Genomic DNA, 14,760 nt, shown 5'->3' on the forward strand with positions numbered 1-14,760 from the left:
ATTTTAATCAGTCTGAATGTTAATTTGATTTAATTATTGTATGTGGGTGTTTTACATATGACCTGTATTCGTCGGTGTTGTTCGGTAGACACGTGCTGGCATAATAATTGGTGTGATGCAAACATGACTGATAAATTGTAAGCCCTACAGCGGGATTCCGGTGAAACTATGTTTAGTCGGCAGTTGCCGATTTAAAGCAAATCTCGCAAGTGAATAACGAAATGAAAATTGACCATCATTCAAACCCAGAGGGCGGAATAATATTTTTTGTATATAAATGCAATAAAACTCGATGACAGATAAATTTATATTATGCATTTAAAGTTTTATTTTCGTAACAATATCATAGATGCAATTGGATTGCAAAATATTTTATTATATCCACAAAGTTTTGGGATTTAATTTCAATATTTGCTTTTGAAATAACCAGCACATATACTCGGACGATTAAAAAGTGTACGTGTTAAAAAGTTTCATAAATTAAATTTATTGTCGAATATTATATTATTTTTTGTTGCTTGGTTGTTATTTGCGCATTTGGGGCCGGTGCTATTATTCTATTCCGTTTGTTTGCGCCGGCGGAACAATTCCCAAGCTGGCCCAGATTGGTCTCCTGACGGCATTTATTCAAAACGTTATTTTTCCCGGCATCACGTTTTTGCCCCCCGGAGTCTGCGCCCGCTTCGGCGTTTTCGGAAAGAAAAAAGCTTTGGTTTTTCACGCTCCGCGGCGCACGTAATATCGGCAGGCTTACGAGTTTCGTGCTCGCGTAAAGCCGAAAGCTCGAATGCCGAATGTGTCAGCGACCACAAACGCCACCCGCGCACACAACAACCAACAGTGGTGGTGGCAGCGCGGCGGCGGCGCGCGACTACAAACAGATAAATAAGGGGCTCTCGGACGTTTGTGAAGTTTCGTTTTGTTGTTTCTGGTCGGTGTTTTCTTCACGTGCGTGGCGCCCGCACACACGAGCTGAGGCTATGATTTAGTGCGATTTGTGAGAGGCGAGTAAAGAGTTCCGGTCGGTTTCCCATGGGGACTCGGAGGGGGTTCCCCGATGTACCTACCAGTGGCACCTTTGCAGGCTGGCAGGCGTTGGCCTGCGTGCCGCATTAACTTCTTGTGGAATATGAGGCAGCAGTATATTCGCTCCTCGGACACATAACCACCATTGTTTAGCCGCATTCATTAAGATTGCCGATAATCTTCGCCGCCATAACTTACCGACTCGGCTTGCAACACCCTTGGTCTTGTTAATGAAGTACTTATAGACGGCGCAGATAGCAACTGCGGGCAATTTTCGTATTTAAATGACTCATAAATAAATGATCTTAAAATAGGATTACAACAAACAACTCTATAAACAACTCGATAAAGCAATTGATATTGCGCGATCAGGTTTACCTTTTGCCGGAATTATTCGCAACCCTATATCCCAAACGACTTCTTCGAAATTACGTTTTCGTGATTTTCGGTTGTTTCGCTCGAGCTCTTTGATTCGCTTCATTTTGTTCGCGTAATTGATGTTTTGTATTAAAACGATTAAAATCGCCGCCGAACGAGAACACACCCGGACTTGATTTATTCAGATTACCAAGTCGAATACAAATTTTATTGATTCTCGCTTTTGATGCCCGAGTGGCACTCGAGCCGCGAAGAAATTACACCCGCACAGCAAACAATACAATTATTTCTAAGATAACACGATACGAAACATTACATTTACAAATTTTGTCTCGGTATAACACGCTTTCAACTTTTAATTTATTATCTACCAAATAAAATTACACAAAATAAATTAGAATATCAAAGAATCGCAAATCCTTCTACCAACAAAACAAACACAATATTCGCGTGCATACGCTAGACGACATGGAGAAAGGTGGCGCATAAAGATTTAATCGGCGCACATTAAAAATAATTAAACAAATATTTCAAGTGGAACAATAAAAATAATTAACTCGCTGTGTTTATGAATTATTCCCCTCGATATAGTTGCAATGCCCTGCTGCACGCAGTGCAAACAAAAGAACGTTTTCCACAAAATTACTGAACGTATTCATATCTCATATCAAAGCTCTTGGGGAGCGAGCACAAAACGCAGCCAAGCAAAGAAATGCGCAAATTAAATTTGATTAACTCGGAATCATAATCTCTTCATTTTTTACCCTCGCACTGTGGCGCGCAAGTTGGCCACATCTGTTTGTTTCATCTCGCTTGGTCCTTTGTGGAGGCGCCGGGCACCGCAACTTTACTGCTCATTTTTTAACGCTTTGCAGGGGCAAAAATTCTCATCCGAAACAATGCCTTCGCTTAATTAATTTGAAATAAACAAAACAAGGATTCAAGCAAACGCTGTCTGTGAACAAAAAAAAAGAGTGAGGGTGAGTCAAGGCTTAAAACCAGAATGGTTTTGAATATTATAATTATCACAATTTATAAGAATCATATTGAAACAAACAAAAAGCTCTTTGTGTAGAAAGTTGGGTATTGAGATATTTTGATGGCGCAGATTGTTGCAAAAAAAAGTTGCTATAAAGAACAATACAGCTCGTTTGATCAAACAAACAAATGACCTTTGCGTATTGACGCAAGTCGTCTATTTGCAGGGTGAATTGGTCCAGCGCTCGCACAATAAGCTTCATGTCATAACGACGAGCAACAACACAATAAAACAGCGTTACTCTGCAACCACATGATTTTTAGTAGTAATTTACAACCCGCATTACAACTCGAGCATAAAATCATATCAGTTAGTAAAAAATAACCCAAAACGTAAAATATCATATATCAACCTCGTTAAATTTTACATTATTTTGTAAAAACTCGTCAAATTGATATGATGTTTCATATTTTGTGCACAAAAGCAATGATTTAACAATTTTATACATAAAATATTCAAATATAATCCGTTAAATTGTGGTTTTATAATTAATATGTTCCTGAATCTAAAGCATCAAAAACTTTAATTGAAACAGTAAATTGACTAGTTGTAGAATTTCACAGGTAATAGTTTTATTGAGTTGTGGCCTAACGAAATTTGTTTCGATCCACGTCGAGTCCGAAGTTCGAATTTCCACGAACCAGTGATGTGATGAGGGTGTGACGCAAAGGTCGCTGGTTAATCGAATTTAATTAGACAAATCAAACATGATGAATAATTAGTGAAGCGTTTCTTGTTGAACAAATTAAGCACCGACATATTGACAATAAATATCTTGTTACATTCAACATTTTCCAACAGCTTATTCAAATTGAAATTATTTCCACCGTGGGTACGTATCATATTCTGTCCGGGAGTGCCTCTCACCATGAAATTAAACGTTATTAAATAAAATACGAAGAAAAACTCAACAAAGCAGGGAAGCTGCTTTCACTCACTTAAGTTTGCGCCACCGCTGGATGTGATATTCTTTTTTTTTGAGTGCGAAAGCGTTTGTATGCACTCCACAATACTTTCGTGTTTGTTATGGACTTAATTAAAAGCGATTTTTAATTAAAAACGTAAACGCGATCGTGATTGCAGCCTTGATATGTGTATAATATATTAAAATGAGCGTGCGAGCTAGGCTTTTTGATGTAAAGCTTTAAATTCGTGACGAGGGTTAACGTTAAATCTCTTTACACACAGACTTTACGTATTTCAATCGCAAACGTGAAATGTTAGATTCGCTAAGTCGCTAATGCGTGCGAACTTTGGCAAGGCTCACAGGGTGTGCAAATACTGCAAGACTACGATAAGTTTTAAGAACAATTGCTAAAAAGTATAATTGATTTTCTTAAAATCCTCCCTAGCTTTGGTTCTCTACATAAAATATGTATTTCTCGTCTATTTTTGTGCATAATTTTATGAAAAAAATGTATTATTTTCTAGTTTAAGTAAAAATTACAAATCTTTCTAGAATATAAGCCAAAAAACAACATTTTTTATTTTCCGCGTTGCAAAAATTGCTTTTAAACGTATTTTTAATGCTCTGATTACTCAATTACAAATTCCCTTTCAATATCAAGCAAAAAATAACAATAGTTGGGCACAGTGACCGATTACCATGCCATAAAATAAGAAGAAACCAAAACTATTTGATGAAACATGTCGATTCTCATTTGATGTGATGGAATTCTCGACTGCGTTCAAAAATAGCGGCCAGAATCCATGTATTTTCAATGCATCCATGTAAAATTTGTTCGGCGGCGGATAACCAATTGGCTAAGAGCTATACCGCACTGCCACTGATGATGGGTGGTGGAGCCTGTTCCCCGAACGCGTTTGATCCCTTTTGAAGTTGAACAAACGCCACCGCCGCGCAGAATATAGGTACACGCGCCCGCTGTATCTCCGCATTGGTTAAGTGCATTCGTTCGCTTTATACGCGACCATACTTTCCTACATTTGACTACATTACGAAACATACGCCGCCGAGGTTAAAAGCCAAAAGGCCTAAAATAGCAAATTGTTATAAAGGCACAATTATTTCCATTGCGATAGACCGGCTCGAGGCATTAGAATAGAAAATAAATGATGATAACAACATACCATGTGTCCAATTTTGAGCTGTTTAATATTCCCCCAATATGGATGAGTGCATGAAAATGATACAATGAATTAAGTACACGTGCAATACAAAACATTAATACCACATTCGTGGGTATACCGAATTGCAATCTGCAGCAGAGACGCCGAGGGCTGAATTCAATGCGAGAGGAGCATTCATGCACTCGAGTCGTTTGAATTGAACGTGAAGTGAGAAAGTACATGTGGCTACATTGTAAGGGCTTTTTTCATATTTGCTGCTACCATTCAGTGTGGATTTGAATAATAACGTTGAGAATTACGGAAGCTGAAAAATTTCGTGGAGCACTTTTACGAGCGCTAATTATATTTACATATTTGCATGCATTTCGTATGTCCGGAGAGCAAACACTTTCCACTCGCAAAGGCATTAACGCCGACTGAAATAAAGTAATAGAGATTCGGGTAAAAACGTCAAATTAAATTCAGAAAAATTAGCCTGGAAAAGGCGAGGTAGCTGAGAGTTTGCTTTGATAGAATTAGAACGTTTTCTAAGGCCTGAGAGCGCTTCTTAATGTGAAGCGAACACTCCACTAACATTAGCTGGCAATCGCAAGCTCGGTGTGGAATGATGGCTACATTAAAAATAATCGAATTTGCACTGGCGCTAGCGTGGCAAATAGCCGCTAAGCCCAAAACGTAATTCGTGGATTCGTAAATTTAAAATGAAATTATTTCAAATTCTGATTGCAAGCGCACAGTTTTTTTACTCGCACTGTAAACACATTAATGCATTGCAATTATTCCTACTAATCACATGCAACGCGGACGTAAAACGCTTTCGGCCAGGTCAAAACCGTCGACGCGCCACCGAGACAGGAAGAAAGGACATCGAAAAAGAAACAACCTAGTTTCCATTCTAAATGCAAATGAAAAAGAGATAAGCGTACATTTTCGCCTCCCAACACTTTGCGCAAAAAGAATCCAGCTCTGCGCGATCCGATTTTCGTAATGTAAAAAGTGTGTGTGGAATTAAAATTCATCTTTCTTTAGATTCAAGTCCTCGAAACCGAGCATGGACTTATACCTAGGTGAAGACTTAGAGATCGCAAGCGATAGATAAAAATAAGAACAGGAGATCCCGGTATGTGAGCTTCCGCTTGCTTCCGGTTCTTTTCGCAGTCATTCCGCTTCAATGAGGACATTAGTGCGGGAGCGGCGAATTGGTAGCGCTGGTAATTCGCTTACCGCATAAATAGTGTCGTGCAAATTGGTAAATTTTATGCAAAATCAACTAAAAACTCATTTCGCCGGATTTGCGTATCGCATGCAGAAATCGCTTTTTACAAAATGTTCTCTACGCGTTTCTTGTGGATTTTGCATGGTTGACGTTTGCTGTAACCACGTGTCTACAGTGCGACCGAGCGGTAAGTTTGGAAACTTGCCTACCCAACCGCTAAAACACCGCCTCCGATGTGAGATAGTCAGGTGGAAACATCACAATGACTGTATCTCTACAGACTGTTATCAAACAAGCGCTCCCAGGTGGTAAAACCCGTTGATACCTAACACAAAACTAAATAAAACAAAGCATGACACACCGAAAATATCTCTCCAAGTCTACAAGATTCCGGAAGTAACTGCTGGAATGGTTCTATCAAGAGAGTTGTGATTTTCAATGGATTTGCGAGACGTTTTCGTTTTGGAACACACAATCAGTCTCGCCGAGGGTAGCGCATCATCGTCATATATACATGTAAATAGCATTAACATAACAATGGTGGCGTTCCGACAAGTCTTGAATCATCGCGCCGGGTACCTGTGTGTATCCTACGTGCGCGCCAGACACAACAGGATAACAAAAGGCTCTCGCTTAATCTGCATATCGGATTTGGCTGTTAGTACACGCGTTATAGATACGCAAACAAAATGTGCGCACACCCGAGACCTAGTGACGTGTTATTATGCCATCCGGGGAAGATATACGAATTGCCCTATCGAGTTTAACGTTTAATTGCCACGTTTCGCAGCAACAAACATTAACGCCACTATAAACACTCCGGCGTTGCTTCTGGGAGTTGTAGAAACGCACGTATGCGTTTGGTACATATCACGACACTGTCAACATCTTAAATATTCACTTCAGAAGTTAACGTTGCTTTTGTTTCAGGTTTAATTCTTGTCCACTGCTGGGTGTTCGAGCAATGTTTGAGCAATATTCGAAGTTTCGACATTAGAAATTTGTTATTGCATCGACAATGCATCTATAGAAGAACATACAAAAGATTCTATTGCAGGTCGTGCAGCTCGAGAGCAATTTCTCGTCGGGTCGCACGCGGCAGTGCAGACTTTGTTAATTTAACAGAAACTTAAGTATTGTTAACTATTGTGCGGCTCGCTTCGGCACGGCCACGCAACGTTAGCTACGATGACGTTTTAACGAAGAGCAGCGCCTACCGAGCGCGCGGAGTTATTGTGTGAACGTGAATGTGCCGCCTTCGTTGCCGCCGCCATCGTCGACACTACGGCGTGCGCTTTAACGCCGTAATCCGGGCGGCACGAGCGCCGTGTGTGCCATACAAAATCTCCCTCGGAAAGTTTAAGCATATAATCCATTACATGCTATAAATTTGCGCTCATTAATGTTGTACGGCATAATCTCGAAAACGAAAACCAATTTTCATTGTACCACGTTCTGCACGCTAATGAAACGCGCTATAAAAGCGAATTTAAATCGGCTAAAAAATTTATTTTCTATTGGTACATATTTGTCTTTATAAATAAAATAATACGGATAACAATAAAACAGTTGTCGATAGATGCTATTACCGCGAAAGACATAACCATTTTTTTCCTCCACGAGAAACTGCTGGTTGTATTTGTGAATAATTGATGTTAATGTGCATGAAAACGTGTTCCTGCCGGCATTTAAGCGGGCGTCGGTTGATGTGCGTTTGCCGCAACAGTCCAACGCCTCCGACAAGAAGCACACCCCCATGAGATGGAATATTAAATGCCACATACCTTCCTGGCCGGTCCCTAGAGGTATCGGTTCGCCACCTTCTCGACGCCAGGCTATCGTCGGCTCCGGCGATCCAGCCGCCGCACATCTCAAACTGACGTTGGAACCCTCGCGAACCACCATGTCAGTGCTTGTGGGATAGTCCAGAATGTCAGGCGGCACTGCAACAAGAAACACCAGCTTACAAAACAGCTTTTAGACTTCGACAATATTCATATACATTTGGCCCATGCGGAAGAAATAACGCAACCGCCTCTTTGGTGGGTTTGCGGATAACTGGAATATTATTACAGTCGCAGAGATACGACTTAACTATAATGACGACGTGATGTGAGGCCACAAACTTGAAGCTGGGAGAATATTTATATTCCGTTTTCCGGTTTGAGGCAAACGACTCTCTGCGCTAGAAGCCGGAAGTTTCCAGTAAAGAAACACACGAGTGCATGCATTTTTAATGTTTCCATCAAATGCATATAGATAGACAGCGCAGCGGTGCGCCCTTCGCTTTGAATTGCAAATATATTGAAAAGCTCCCCGGAAACGTCCCAAGATAGATCCCAAGACATTCGATCTATGTGTGCGTATTACCTGCACATATCAATTGAAATTCATGTAATAATTATACGGACACCGGCACGCTATGCATCCGAAATGGATGCCGAATGACGCGACGCAAAGCTCCGGACGCTCGGTCACAATATGCGCACACGCATTAATTAATTGCGGCATACATTATCTATTAGTAATTGGACATACCTGCAATACAAGACATTAATTTCGATTCTGTTGACATACCGACCGTCACGTTACTACCACCATCATTTACCATCATATAATGGACCCGAAATATCAAACTTTATTTTTCATCCTGCAACTTTTCCCAGCGGGGAGTAGTTTATCGTTCATTGTGTACATGAAAATAATTTTTGATAGACTATACGAAAGTTATAACTAAAAGAAAGCAAACAAAGTTGTTGCTTAGATTATGAAGTGCCATGGCGACGATCAATCAATCAAACTTGCGATGCGGGATTATGAAAAGCGGCGGCTTCTATCATCCCGGAAAATATGGGCGATCCAACACGTTTGGTGTCACGCGCCCGCCTCTTTTACCGCCGTCGCCAGCCAGGAATTCCCGCCTTGCTGCTTGGCTTCTTTCTCACGTCGAATTAACTTGTTGAATATATAATGAATGAATATTTTAGACGATAAATAGATTCAGGAAGCTATAGAGGTTTGATTTGCAAGATGACTTAAGTTTATTTTTAAAAAATCAAATTAATATTAGTTATTATTTTTTTTGATTGGCAATAAACATAGTCTAAAATCAAAGTTTTCGTTTCGCGTTTTAATATAATTAATGAACTTTGATATTAAATAGTTAATTGCCCGCCCTTGTGCTTAAAAAAGTAATATAAAGTTATTAATCACTGTCTACTCGATACGGTATAAAATGAAATGCACGCTGGTAAGGATAATTAAATTTTCTGTCCGCCTGCAACAAGCACTCAAACTCGAGACGCGAATTGTCAATTTTCACTTCGCAAATTATACTTGAGAATAAAAAATTACAAACTCATTTCAATAACAAAATAAAAATGTACAATTGCATAGTTTGTATGCAATCGATTCTTTTTTCTTCTACCAATGAAGTTTAAATTTCTTAATATTGAGCGAGTGCATGTTTCGTCGTTGTTTGCAGAACTTTTGCATGGTTGCTCACAAGCACTGTATTCATTCGAGAGCAGACTACAGACTCCCCTAGGAGAAATTCCGCGAAGCGCATATGGGAATTTAAGAAAACAATTTTACGACGTTTTTTTTTCTTTCTCCTTTTTCGCAAATACACTCTTTTCCAATGCGTTCGCCTTGCGTATGGCACATTTTATTTCCCATTTAGTCCTCGTTTCTTTATTTTGCCTTCGTCTTCGCCTCTGTTTATATTTACATCCACATCGAATATTTTTTGCGTTGTCTATGTGTAGGTAAAGAAACAATATCTGAATCTTGTTCGTGGGTACGATTCAGTTCAGACAACGAGTAAACATTGAAAAGGAAATTTGTACCGGACGAGGATTTCTTAAGCATACTACGAATGTATAACCATTTCATAAATATCAGAATATAATACGCAAACATAAAATTAATTATGAATGTTTGGATAATTTATTATGTTTTCTTGTTATTGTAAGTGTGGAAAGCTGTAAATATGGTCGATTTTTGAGTTGTATAATTTATTTATTAAAAAATAAAAGTGTAGGGGTAATTTTGCGCGGAATAAATTGAGCGTCTCAGGATAATGTGGCAATCAGTCGTTGCTCTCAACTTTGCGTTATGCTGGAGATCCGCGCGCCGCTTTGTTTGCTTAATTATGCGTCCGTTAATTAAATTTATACGCGCGCGCACAACAAGCTGCTCGGTGAATGATGAAATTTCATTGAACTTTGGGCGGCGGCGCCCGGCACTTGCCCGTCGACCGTAGCGGTTGTTTGTCATACCGGTGCATACGTGCCAGCGGGGAAAGTTAGGAGGTAGCGTCGCTGCGAGTTATCAACATCGGTTTGTTATTATGCTAGTTGTACGCGAGTGTGGGCGGACGTCGGCCGTGTTCCTGCGGTCGCCCGCTACTATCGGACCACCACCGTTGCCGTCCCGGCCATACATCACTTCTTCTGTGGAAACTACTGTTATATTGTCTTAGCAGTGTCTTACGTTGTCCCATATGCAAGTAATTTATGTCTTGCGTTGTTTAAAATTAAAATTTTTAAATGTAATAAAATTTAGCAATGAATTATTTTTATGAATAATTTTTAACACTTCGTAGAAAACCGTTAATGTGCAAATGCATGCCAAATGTAAGCTGGTGAGGCAAAGAACAAAAAAAAAGAAAGAAAACTTGCGGTCTCGGTGTCGACGGTTGCCGGGTTATAAATTTAAGGGATGTTTCCTGGCATTGTGTAAACTGCACACCGTTTATTACGCCTCCGGTTTTTTTCTTCGCTTGTCCTTTTCGTTAGGTGCAAGAGGCGCGCTTTATCAAGACGCCTGAGCCTGTTATTTTCCTTTTTCTCTCGCGCCGTCTTTCGCGCCGAGTTGCTAAGTTTCTGGCGTGACAAAAAAAGCCTCACAGCCGCCACCCTCTAAATTCGCAACACCCGACCAGTGGAAAGAAAAAGGAAAGGAACGGAAAATATTTCTTTAAATTTGCGTCGCCGAGTGAAACATCGCGCATTTATCATTCATAATACAGCAGTCATTTTGTTGTGCGTTTGCGTGCCTTTATCACTTTCACTTAAATCCCGCTGTCCGGGGGTGGAACAACGAAGGGGTGCAGTCGCATCGCCTCCGGCATGGCACGTATCCGTCTGCGATTCTTTTGCGTATCTTCTTTGTGCGTCGTTTGCATTCTCTCTTTTGGCGACGGTATTTTCGTAAATGTGCGTCTCATTCCGGTTTTAATATTTAAACGATTACATGTGAATCGGAGTGTAATGCACAAACTTCACTGCTACAGCATAGTAATAAAATAAAGCAAAAGAAAACTGGCGACGGTGGAATGAGACCAAGAAAAAAAAAAACTCAAAGTAATGTGAAGCAAAAAAAAAGCAATGTAAAGACGTAAAAAGTTGAGCAGTGTGGTAACATTTAACGCACACAACTTTTAAAATATTTTTAAAACACTTTCTTTGAGTTATATTATCCACAAGTACGTTTTTCTTCTTTGTGTGTTTAGTAAAAGATGTTCAAGTGGTAGTAAAACTAGATAGATGCATTTGTTTACTCACCGACGACGTCGAGATATCCGACTTGGCTCTTCATGGGGTCCGTATTAATCTGACACATGTAGAAGCCCCTGTCTGACTCCCTGACATCCCTTATGTGCAGATACCACGTCTTGTGCTCACTGTGCGTCACGGCGATCCGGTGGTTTTTCGTTATTACGTGACTGTGGATCGTCAGGATCGTCTGCGTGTCGACTCGCAGCCATGCCACCTAAGAAAAACAAATTCGAGCAAATCAATGCACAAAAACTTTGACTGCGTCATTGTCACATGAGGAACCAATATCAGTTATAATAAAAACTGAGTCAAAGTTTACCAGAAATATTTTCGGTATTTCATATTGGGAAATGCTTAACAATTTCCAATAGTTTTTGTATAAGGTTTTGGCTATTAGGATGCAGTTTGCTTACCATAATGACACCCAAGCAGATAACGTTCGAGTTCCTTACGATATCTTGCGCGCCGCCGGCGCGTGTTCTGTATATATTTTCGAAACGAGTTAATAAGAAGTCGCCGTTGCGTATATTAACGCCGCCGGCGATGCCGGAGGCGGCGCAAACAAAGGCACATTTACGTCCGATTTGATTTATACATGGCGAACAAGAAATGCGCAATGTATGCGCGGCTTTAAATTACACGCGCGCCCAGCACCGGCGTGCACCGCAAAAGTATTTTCTAAGTACATTCCAACCCCTTCACAAACACGGCCATCTTTTTACCATATGAAGTTTTAGAAAAATAGCATGCAACGTTATATTGAAAGTGAACAAATATTTATGGATGGATATCTGATGAACTTTAATTTTTGTATTTATTTCCTTTCTTTGGGGCGAATCACAGCCGTAAATTATAACAAAACGCTCAGGGTGGAAGTGGGCTCATCGGTTTGTTCATTCAAACTGGTTCCTGTACGCCAGGAAGGAAGCTTGTTCTTTCCGTAATCCATTTAAAACGCGGATCTTTTAATTAAAAAATAAATGTTTACATTAATAATTCAAGGGTCATGCCCTGGCATATTCAATTTTATTTCACCTTTCATTTTTATAAAAATCAATACAATTGATTGTATTACAAATAAAATAAATATTAAATTTTTGTTTTATGCAAGAAATTAATAAATTACCGGAGTATTTGCCCTTTGATTCAATTCCAGCCGAAATTTTTGACTTCCTGGTGGAATTGATGATTTAATTTGTAACAATTAAACGCACAAAGAGTCTGCCTCCAGGACTTCGTTTGCACGCGAGTTTAGAAGTCCTGGGCGCAATGATGAGGAGTGTTGTTAAGACAATTAAGTGAATATTAACGAGCGCAAAAGTGCACCGTGAAGACGTCGTTTCGCTCCGCATTTGCTTGGGGTGAGAAAATTTAATCGAAATAAAGCTCGCGCCTCTTTACACGGCTTCTCGGCTTCTCCTTCTTGGCTAAGTCAATTTAATTAAAGTGCAATTATACGGACCTACGATTTTGAAAAACCTTTCCTCGAAACCACTCTTTCTCTGAGCTTACTGGAAGTTGTTTTTTGGTGTAGTGTATTTTTTCGTGGCAATCTCATAAATTCCATGTTATTGTTATTATGATCATTATGTCCGTTTCTTTCGCCTACGCGAGCACATCGACTTTCAGCTGCAGTCCTTTTTGCAGCGCTTATAAAGTCGTATAGAGTTCTTGCATGTGCGCAATTTGCATAAATATTTTTTGTCCGAGAGTGTTCCGAGTAAATAGGTGGAGAGCGCCGAGAAAGCATAACAAACTTTTATTTATAAGCTGCGCCAGAGTCGTTCGCGATCGCAATGACGCCCCTAACATCTAATGCTTTTATTGTCGCTGTAAAATGCCGGGGAGAAACGCCGCGAATGTTTTCGCTGCGCTTCGAGACGTTGCGAAATATCGCGGCGGTTTGAAGTATTATTATTGGGTTTTAGTGCCGTTTGCGCACATATATGAATCGAAAAACACAACATAAATAAATTCGCGTATACAGCATAACAGGAATACCACCAGCCTCCGAGGAAACGTTTAAAATCAAAAGAAATATTAAATTCGTTATGGTTGCTCACGTAATAGTAATTCGCATTGTTCCCTTTGTTATTAAATTTTGTTTATTTAAAACAAAAAAAAACAATGAAATGGAAAATCGCAAAAACTGCCGAGTTTTTTTATCTTGCTGATTTAACAATCAATAATATTTTAAAGAATAACCAAGTTTGCTCCGAGTTCAAAAGAATCGTAAAACAGATATTTAATGGCGAACTGAGTTCCTTTATGCCAATGAAAGGTAAATAAAATTGTAATCATGTTTCATCACGACTATTCTGCTCGGCGCGTATAATGATCATCGAGTTTCCCGTTATATCACGATTATTTTATGCAGCGAGCGGAGAATAATAGGAGTTTGATTTCAAGCGCGCAATATAAGGGAAACATCAACAGTTTAAGATTTATTTACAACTCCATCTCGAGCCGCCGGCCGTGGACATTAGCAACTATTAATTTGTGAATTTATTGTTGCGAATCGCAGCCGTAACTTTAACGTGCGCTCATAAAAATGCAAATTTTGTTTTACGGTTTTGATAACTTTTCAACGGGCTGCGGACATATTCTGACCGACCTACATATAAAGATAATAATGAAGTTAATTAATATTCAATTTAATAATATACATATACGTCGCGCCAGACAGATTTAAATACGCCATGGAATACTAAACTCATAGTCGATTTAATGTAATAACACATAATAATTCCATGCATTTTAATGATGGTTTGTTATGTCATTTTTGTGTTCAGTTCATGATACGTTATATATTAATTAAGTACACATAAATAATCAATTAATGCTTAAAACATATTCATAACAATATCACAGTAATGTTTATTTTGTGACTGAATTAAAGCAACTTAAAAACAATATCAACTTCATGTTGCAATATAAAATAAAGAGACACAAATAAAGGTGTGTTGAACCGTGCTGCTTCGCCAGGTCTTGACATGAATACATTTTTAATTAAGCGCGCAATTAGAACACTACGTTTCCCAAAGGATTCAAAGCATATTTATTCACTGATGCTCAGAAATTCTTTGCCATCTTTGTTCCTTTATTCACTTGAATTTCAGTTTTGTTTCGCAAACATGAATTAAACTTAAATAATTTTTCATAAACTCAAAGTTTATTCAGCTTTCTTTCACATGAAGTTTATAACTATGTATTTTTTATATAAAAAATACCTACGCTTTTTGCATATGTCGTGCGTTATAAATTATAAAAACAAACAGCGAGTTTTATTTGAATATAAAACAGGAGTTAACTAACAAGCGATGCATAGCGACAAGCGAATTAAAAGATGAATTCCGCTAAACATAAATCCACAGCGCGATTAAACCGACATGCACACAGATTATTATATTATTACTATTAGTGGTTACCGATCGTATGTTTCACGCCCG

General features: G+C 39.2%; 1 pseudogene; it reads right to left on the reverse strand.

Moving 5' to 3' along the window:
• The window catches only part of LOC135791115 (neurotrimin-like), a 49,761-nt pseudogene that overhangs the window by 7,299 nt on the left and 27,702 nt on the right, over positions 1-14,760 (reverse strand).

The sequence above is a fragment of the Atheta coriaria genome, unplaced genomic scaffold, assembly GCF_025399875.1.
Source record: "Atheta coriaria isolate IRGN ID8LTWV9N9 unplaced genomic scaffold, Caltech_Dcor_3.1 hic_scaffold_4_pilon, whole genome shotgun sequence".
Taxonomy (NCBI): domain Eukaryota; kingdom Metazoa; phylum Arthropoda; class Insecta; order Coleoptera; family Staphylinidae; genus Dalotia; species Dalotia coriaria.